We start from the raw sequence: 9181 nt of genomic DNA, 5'->3' as shown, positions 1-9181 counted from the left end.
ACCACTATAAAATTGAGGTTTGGAGATACAAAACCTACTTTACTAGAAATAGGAAACGTAAACATAACCAGAAACAAAACAAGACTAGAATTGTGACTATAGAATTTTGACGGATAAGCAACTTGAGCCCACCCATCTCCCTGCATATATCATGCACTTAAAAACTGGTGGTGTTGTAGAAGTGTAATCCCAACAGAGGAATGGAAATGATAATAGGAACAAGAACTGAATGGAAAAGAGGTATACTAGTCACGCCTCTACTGACATTGATCTGAACAGTGTTGCCTGTCATCAAATGGGTATGTAGCACAGGGTAGAGACTTCCATCGGTCAGGGTAGATCTAATCTTCGATTCATTGCCCATTATTTTTAACAAAAATTTACTTGGGAATATCGACCTCCAAACTAAACTGTTCTATTGAATGACATATGGCAAGCTATTAGTTATTTCAAAAGTGAAAATCTCTACATACGCCACCAATAAGGCATTGGTTCACTAGTGAGGTCAGCATAGTTTAACCCAACCACCAGGCTTCACTATCACTGTTGTCTGCACCACCTAAATGGCATAACAGGAAAGCACGAGGCGATTTTTGTAGAAAAATTACCATCCAGACTTTTCACCTAAAGCAACGGAAGTCACTCATGGGCAAGTTTCTTGAATTAATTCTTATAAGTAAACAATAAAAATAAAATGTAGTTTACCTACCACTTGAATCGGTTTAGTATCCTCTGGAAACTTATCCTCTGGCACAGAGCCTCAATCCTGCTTGTATGAGCTCACATCCATTTCCTCAGCATCTAATTTCATTGCTCTGGAACTCTTGGAACCCTGTGGTACAGGCAAATTCAAGGCCTTCTTTGTGTCTCTGACATTTATAGGGACGACTAGATAATCACAATCGACCTGTGGCAGAGCATCTAGATGGTGACCTCTTACAGTCTTGGGACATTTTATTTCCTTGTCTTAGTCAACGCATTTTTGCTCTCTTTTCTGCTTAATTTCTTCACTGATTTCGAGGTCGGAAAGACACCTGTCGTCTTCTTTGGCACATAACCCATACCTTCGGCTCCATCTTCCTCTGCGGAATCTTGTACAAGAATCCAACCTGACGAGAGCCAGTTCGACTTTTAACTATGGCTCCCAATGTTCCATATGTTTCTTGGCTTGCAACCTGTGAACCAGACCCAATGGTTTGATCACTTCCCCGCAAACCTTCTACAAGCTCCGTATACAACTGTTCCTTTGGTGTTGCTGCCGGTGCACCATAATATGAGAATTCAACAACATCAACATCACACCAAACACCACCAGGCCCCTCAAGAACAGAAGGTAGCCTCTGGACATCAAGAAGCCATTGCTTATGCACCTTTCTAGCCACAAACACAAGAATAGCAGGAATTATTGTCAGCACCCCCTGTCTAATGCGAAAACCAATTGCAGTCTTGATGTCCGCTTGGTAAGTGCTCCAGTGTTATCTGAATCTACTTCTTTCTGAACGCCACCAAAATAAGCTGCCCTCTCCTCAGCAGTACCGTTAAGCCGGTTTGATGGTGGCCAAAGAAAGTAAGCTGCACTACTTTCAGAATGCTGTCCACCTGATGCAAATGCCTGAAGAGGGGGGCTGTCCGAACGTGGATGACGGCCAGAATTACCGGTCACAGTCTGTTCACGATCCAAGGCTGACTCTTCTGATTGCATCGATCCTGAGTAACGCCTGCCTAGTCGTAAAGCTCTCGTGACATCCATCTCCTCACTGGGCCTACATGCAACGATCCCAATAGGACTGCTGCTGCTCCTGAGCTTTGAACCTGAGCTTCTTCTCCTGAGACATGGGAAGTTCGGTGGCCTCGGTGTTTTCCTCCCCAACTTCTTCCTTGACCCCAACCACCACCTCACTAGCCAACAGCGCAGAACCTACTGGATCCCCTACCTCTTCTGAGTGAGCGGGTAGCAACTGTAGCGGCTCATCCACCATCTCCAAATACGGTTAAAAACCTCCAAATCTACACAAACTACCGCTATAACAGTAGACCTATAGCACATAATGCAGTACTTACTGTACTCGACTCAGCCGAGAACCATGGATTTGTATTGAGAAAGCAAAAACAAATAAAAACTAGAAATACCCACCGCTACCATCGCTATAAAATATGTATAAGATGGCAATATACAAAAGCAGAAGCTGGTGTTATCGGCATTTTAAACCCAACCCAGTGACACAAACTGATTTGGGCATTCTTTTCCCAATAACCCAACAATGAAACACACTCGGATATGCTTTTTTTAATGACCCTATAATGGAATAGATTTGGGTATAATTTCTACAGTGGCCCAGGAATGAAAACGAACTTGGGTATGAGCCCAAAAAATGAAAACTGAACTTGGGTATGATTCTTCACATCAGCTCAGCAATGTAAGCCGATTCGGATTTCATTTTCTGCACAGAATATTTCGTTCTGAGCAGAGACAATATACCTGAGAACCCAAACCGAATCCACCCAACATCATATGATAGTTTTCGGCAATATATGTTTCGCCGGTGCTAATACTAGTGCTGCGCTCCATCCCACTACTATTCCTCTGTCTCTTTCATTTCATCATAGCTCTTGAGTGCCTCTTGCACTTGTGTAGATGGGGATGGGCCATCGCATAGGAGTGTGGGGAACCTTGTGCAGATCCCTTCGTAGAATGAAACCACCACAATTGGAGGCACATAGAATCTAATTTATTGTATTCAACCAAATGTATCAAATCAGACCTGCAACAACATGGCCGTGACCTTCCTCTTTCTTCCCTGGAAAACCCCTGCAATGTGAGGGAAATGAATAAATTTTGATATTTGAGAAATAGAATGCGATGACATGGCGACCTTACTCCTGCTTCCCTGGAAAAAGCTTGGAACGCGAGGGAAATGAGCAAATTTTGATATTTGAAAAACCTGGAACGGGAGGGAAATTAACAAATTTTGATATTTGAACAAATCTGGAGGGAAATTAACAAATTTTGATATTTGAAAAGCAGAAATGCGGTGAAACCTGGAGGGAAATTAACAAATTTTGATATTTGAACAAATCTGGAGGGAAATTAACAAATTTTGATATTTGAAAAGCAGAAATGCGGTGAAACCTTGAATGGAACTTAATGAAATGCTTTTGTGTTTTTCAATTGGAATTAAATTCCACAAAATGAAATGTGTAAGTGTTTTCTTTGGCTTAACATGGAGCTATTGCTTATGGTAATAATTAATCATATGATGTTTGTTTGTTTTTATGTAGGAAAAATTATTTGAGAGGATTTTGGTTGATTTTTCAATGTAATATAAAAATAAGTTGTGTGTGGTTGAAAAATGCAGAGAAGTCGTAATGTTATCAGATTAATGATTATTTCTAATAAAATGTTTGGTCTAGTGAGGCTAACTAATCTATGGAGATGCTCCAATATTAGATAAGAAATTGCAGATAGAACAGAAATCAAATGGAAATAAGGAATTTGTCTGGAGAAGATCATACGGAAGAATCCGAGAGGAATTTCCATGGCAGTCTAACCCTAGGGTTATTTCTAATGCGAAGATGGGTTTTCACTTGCACCTGGGAGCGATAACAGGGCGAGGGAATGGTCACAACGCTAGCAAACAAGGGTCAGTACACCTGGTTTATATTTATCCGCGGCGGTTTGGCAGCTTTTGGTCTCATGGGTTTTCTTGGTCATCTAGTAAGGGGATCGAACAGTGGAGGTGAACATTTTGTTCAGTTGGGCCAATGTCTCTCGGAGGGTGTAGTGCACACCATCACATAGGGATAGTATAATGGAGTACATGTGAACATCATTTTGTATCAACGAGGAACTTGTGGATTATTCTTCTAATTCTATGGAGGCTTCCCAATTTTGGGTTGAGCAGCCACATCAACATCAAACTGGGGTTTCACCGATGATACACCATGAACCAGAAGTCTAGGTTGACGCATTTACCTCAGAGATGGATGATGTGAAGGTTCCCCTAAATGCCCTAGGGTTTTCTCACCCGGGCTCGACAGTAAATCCGAACTTTCTTCAACTACACGAGGATCAAGCTCAACCGGTCCTGAATATCCCATCACCATCGAAGTTACAGTACTGGGAACTCGAACAACAAGGTCTCGCGACAAATGTACAAGGGGGTGCCTTATGTGGTAGTTGGGGGAGCGAGCGTTCATGGGACTGATACATATGGTGTCGTAAATATTGGGAATAATGTACCATGCTCATCGGGAGCAGACCCCCAAGGTTAGCGACCTGCTCCTGCGGCTTGCACTTCAAGATGTTTTGATGGCATCACTCATCAGGAACCTGGTATTGAGGATATTAGAGCATCGGATTCAGATGAGTATGAGTCATCAGAGGACGAACAACACCCAATAGACCATGCAAAAAGAACGGGGGGAAGAAAAAAACAAAATGCACTAAGGTGCATGAGCAGGGGGGTCTGTTGGTATTCAGAGAAGGTATCAGTATGTCCCAAGCTACATTTACTAAGAGTATTATGCTTGTTGGAAGGGTTCGTGGTCGAAATTATACCCCTGGGCGATTGAAGCATTGGACTGTGGAAATTTGGGGACATTTATTGGACCAGTTGTTGGCGGATATTACCATGACAAGAGGTTGGTTTGCACTCATGTTCACACAACCAGACCAAGCAAATTGGGTCCTGTCAAAATATTGGCATATAGAGATGAGCCCGGTGCTACTCAAGATGTGGTCACCACTCTTTAACTCAAAAAAGGAGAAATTGGGGGCGAGTCTAATATGGGTTAGACTCTCAGTGTTGTCGTTACAATTCTAGTCAGAGGAAATCTTCAGGTGCATTGAGGATGACCTTGGTATCTATCTCAACCATGATAGAACCTACATAGAATCGGTTTTCTTAGCCATTGCGGGGATTCTAGGCCAATCCGGGGCAATTCTAGAGCCTTTATCATGTGGAAAGTTATCACTCATTCCATCAATGTCATTAAGAATGTACTAGCCTAGCGTATTGGAAATGTTGAGCTGGTGCGACTAGGCATTGATGCTTGGTCGGGATGTGGTAATACACACATTTTACCATAGGAGATCAGATAGACACTTGCACTCGATGACATCACTCAGCTCTCACAAATAGCAGATGGAAGAAAATCATCCTAGACCTCATAGAAATGGTTTAATGCACAAGAACTCAGAATACCAAAAAGGTGGAGCAGGGTTTGGCATCGTTTCATGGGTGCTTTAGAAGAAGAACACATTAGGATCATTGAAGTGGAGGATGAAATCATATGGGTGGCAACATCACATGGTTCCAGTGGAGGTCATTTGGTGGTGGAGACCGTTTTGGAAGCTTAAAGCACCTCAAAAAGCCTGCCTATTCATGTGGTTTATACTATTAAATAAAGTGTCCACAAATGATAATCTAAAGTGTCGTGCCTATCATGGTCCATCTATATGTTGACTTTGCAAAGATCGAGCTGAAGATATTGATCACCTATTCCTTCACTTCCCTGTGACTAGTCAGGTGTGGCTACAGATTACTCATTCCCTCAACATAGTGCTTAGATGAGATGGGTCTCATCTATCGGATGCCTGGAAAACCTGGTGGAACTCTGTAGCAACACAAAAAATTAGGAACCTCCCTCTGCTAGTATGTTGGGGTATCTGGTTGACCAGGAACCATACTATTTTTTAGGATGCCCCCATACTGTAGCCAGCCACTTGTAACCATATTGCTGCTATAAATCATTTGATCCCTGAAGAATTATCTCTCATTTTTCCTCTCGAACAAAATTGCCACATGATTTAGATCTTTGGGGACTCTAAGCTTGTTCTAAACTAGATCAACTCTGCATATCATTGTCACGTGCACACACTGAGGGGTTTATTGGATGAAGTCGTCACTTTAAAATCACATTATGATTTTATCGTATGCTCACATATATACAGGGAAAGGAATCTAGTCGCTGACTTTCTTTCCAAGGAGGCCACGTAGCAGCACAGGGGGCACTGGTTGATTCAAGAATTCCAAGGAGGCCACGTAGCAGCACAGGGGGCACTGGTTGAGTCAAGTTCTACTTCTAAGGACTTAACCACCCCTTTCGCTTCCACTAGATCTCTCACATCAGATAAGCCAGTGCCCCCTGTGCTGCTACGTGGCCTCCTTGGAAAGAAAGTCAACAACTAGATTCCTTTCCCTGTATATATGTGAGCATACAATAAAATCATAATGTGATTTTAAAGTGACGACTTCATCCAATAAACCCCTCAGTGTGTGCACGTGACAATGATATGCATAGTTGATCTAGTTTAGAACAAGCTTAGAGTCCCCAAAGATCTAAATCCTGTGGCAATTTTGTTCCAGAGGAAAAATGAGAGATAATTCTTCAGGGATCAAATGATTTATAGCAGCAATATGGTTACAAGTGGCTGGCTACAGTATGGGGGCATCCTAAAAAATAGTATGGTTCCTGGTCAACCAGATACCCCAACATACTAGCAGAGGGAGGTTCCTAATTTTTTGTGTCGCTACAGAGTTCCACCAGGTTTTCCAGGCATCCGATAGATGAGACCCATCTCATCTAAGCACTATGTTGAGGGAATGAGTAATCTATAGCCACACCTGACTAGTCACAGGGAAGTGAAGGAATAGGTGATCGATATCTTCAGCTCGATCTTTGCAAAGTCAACATATAGATGGACCATGATAGGCACGATACTTTAGATTATCATTTGTGGACACTTTATTTAATAGTATAAACCACATGAATAGGCAGGATTTTTGAGGTGCTTTAAGCTTCCAAAATGGTCTCCACCACCAAATGACCTCCACTGGAACCATGTGATGTTGCCACCCATATGATTTCATCCTCCACTTCAATGATCCTAATGTGTTCTTCTTCTAAAGCACCCATGAAACGATGCCAAACCATGCTCCACCTTTTTGGTATTCTGAGTTCTTGTGCATTAAACCATTTCTATGAGGTCTAGGATGATTTTCTTCCATCTGCTATTTGTGAGAGCTGAGTGATGTCATCGAGTGCAAGTGTCTATCTGATCTCCTATGGTAAAATGTGTGTATTACCACATCCCGACCAAGCATCAATGCCTAGTCGCACTAGCTCAGCATTTCCAATACGCTAGGCTAGTACATTCTTAATGACATTGATGGAATGCGTGATAACTTTCCACATGATAAAGGCTCTAGAATTGCTCCGGATTGGCCTAGAATCCCCGCAATGGCTAAGAAAACCGATTCTATGTAGGTTCTATCATGGTCGAGATAGATACCAAGGTCATCCTCAATGCACCTGAAGATTTCCTCTGACTAGAATTGTAACGACAACACTGAGAGTCTAACCCATATCAGACTCGCCCCCAATTTCTCCTTTTTTGAGTCAAAGAGTGGTGACCACATCTTGAGTAGCACCGGGCTCATCTCTATATGCCAATATTTTGACAGGACCCAATTTGCTCGGTCTGGTTGTGTGAACATGAGTGCAAACCAACCTCTTGTCATGGTAATATCCGCCAACAATTGGTCCAATAAATGTCCCCAAATTTCCACAGTCCAATGCTTCAATCGCCCAGGGGTATAATTTCGACCACGAACCCTTCCAACAAGCATAATACTCTTAGTAAATGTAGCTTGGGACATACTGATACCTTCTCTGAATACCAACAGACCCCCCTTCTCATGCACCTTAGTGCATTTTGTTTTTTTCTTCCCCCCGTTCTTTTTGCATGGTCTATTGGGTGTTGTTCGTCCTCTGATGACTCATACTCATCCGAATCCGATGCTCTAATATCCTCAATACCAGGTTCCTGATGAGTGATGCCATCAAAACATCTTGAAGTGCAAGCTGCAGGAGCAGGTCGCTAACCTTGGGGGTTTGCTCCTGATGAGCATGGTACATTATTCCCAATATTTACGACACCATATGTATCAGTCCCATGAACGCTCGCTCCCCCAACTACCACATAAGGCACCCCCTTGTACATTTGTCGCGAGACCTTGTTGTTCGAGTTCCCAGTGTTGTAACTTCGATGGTGATGGGATATTCAGGACCGGTTGAGCTTGATCCTCGTGTAGTTGAAGAAAGTTCGGATTTACTGTCGAGCCCGGGTGGGAAAACCCCAGGGCATTTAGGGGAACCTTCACATCATCCATCTCTGAGGTAAATGCATCAACCTAGACTTCTGGTTCATGGTGTATCATCGGTGAAACCCCAGTTTGATGTTGATGTGGCTGCTCAACCCAAAATTGGGAAGCCTCCATAGAATTAGAAGAATAATCCACAAGTTCCTCGTTGATACAAAATGATGTTCACATGTACTCCGTTATACTATCCCTATGTGATGGTGTGCACTACACCCTCCGAGAGACATTGGCCTAACTGAACAAAATGTTCACCTCCACTGTTCGATCCCCTTACTAGATGACCAAGAAAACCCATGAGACCAAAAGCTGCCAAACCGCCGCGGATAAATATAAACCAGGTGTACTGACCCTTGTTTGCTAGCGTTGTGACCATTCCCTCGCCCTGTTATCGCTCCCAGGTGCAAGTGAAAACCCATCTTCGCATTAGAAATAACCCTAGGGTTAGACTGCCATGGAAATTCCTCTCGGATTCTTCCGTATGATCTTCTCCAGACAAATTCCTTATTTCCATTTGATTTCTGTTCTATCTGCAATTTCTTATCTAATATTGGAGCATCTCCATAGATTAGTTAGTCTCACTAGACCAAACATTTTATTAGAAATAATCATTAATCTTATAACATTACGACTTCTCTGCATTTTTCAACCACACACAACTTATTTTTATGTCACCATAATTCACCTTTAATGTAACATGATTACATTGAAAAATCAACCAAAATCCTCTCAAATAATTTTTCCTACATAAAAACAAACATCATATGATTAATTATTACCATAAGCAATACCTCCATGTTAAGCCAAAGAAAACACTTACACATTTCATTTTGTGGAATTTAATTCCAATTGAAAAACACAAAAGCATTTCATTAAGTTCCATTCAAGGTTTCACCGCATTTCTGCTTTTCAAATATCAAAATTTGTTAATTTCCCTCCAGATTTGTTCAAATATCAAAATTTGTTAATTTCCCTCCAGGTTTTTCAAATATCAAAATTTGCTCATTTCCCTCGCGTTC

At 42.0% G+C, this 9181-nt stretch overlaps 1 pseudogene; it reads right to left on the bottom strand.

Moving 5' to 3' along the window:
* Positions 1–416: 416 nt before the first annotated feature.
* Positions 417–1750, bottom strand: LOC149256434 (protein NARROW LEAF 1 pseudogene; annotated as a pseudogene).
* Between the last annotated feature and the right edge of the window lie 7431 nt (positions 1751–9181).

This window comes from Pinus tabuliformis, chromosome 7, assembly GCF_031772625.1.
Source record: "Pinus tabuliformis cultivar Carrire ecotype Pingquan chromosome 7, CPIR1, whole genome shotgun sequence".
Lineage (NCBI taxonomy): Eukaryota > Viridiplantae > Streptophyta > Pinopsida > Pinales > Pinaceae > Pinus > Pinus tabuliformis.
The sequence above is the reverse complement of the archived record's forward strand: the minus strand, read 5'-3'. Positions and strand labels throughout refer to the sequence as shown.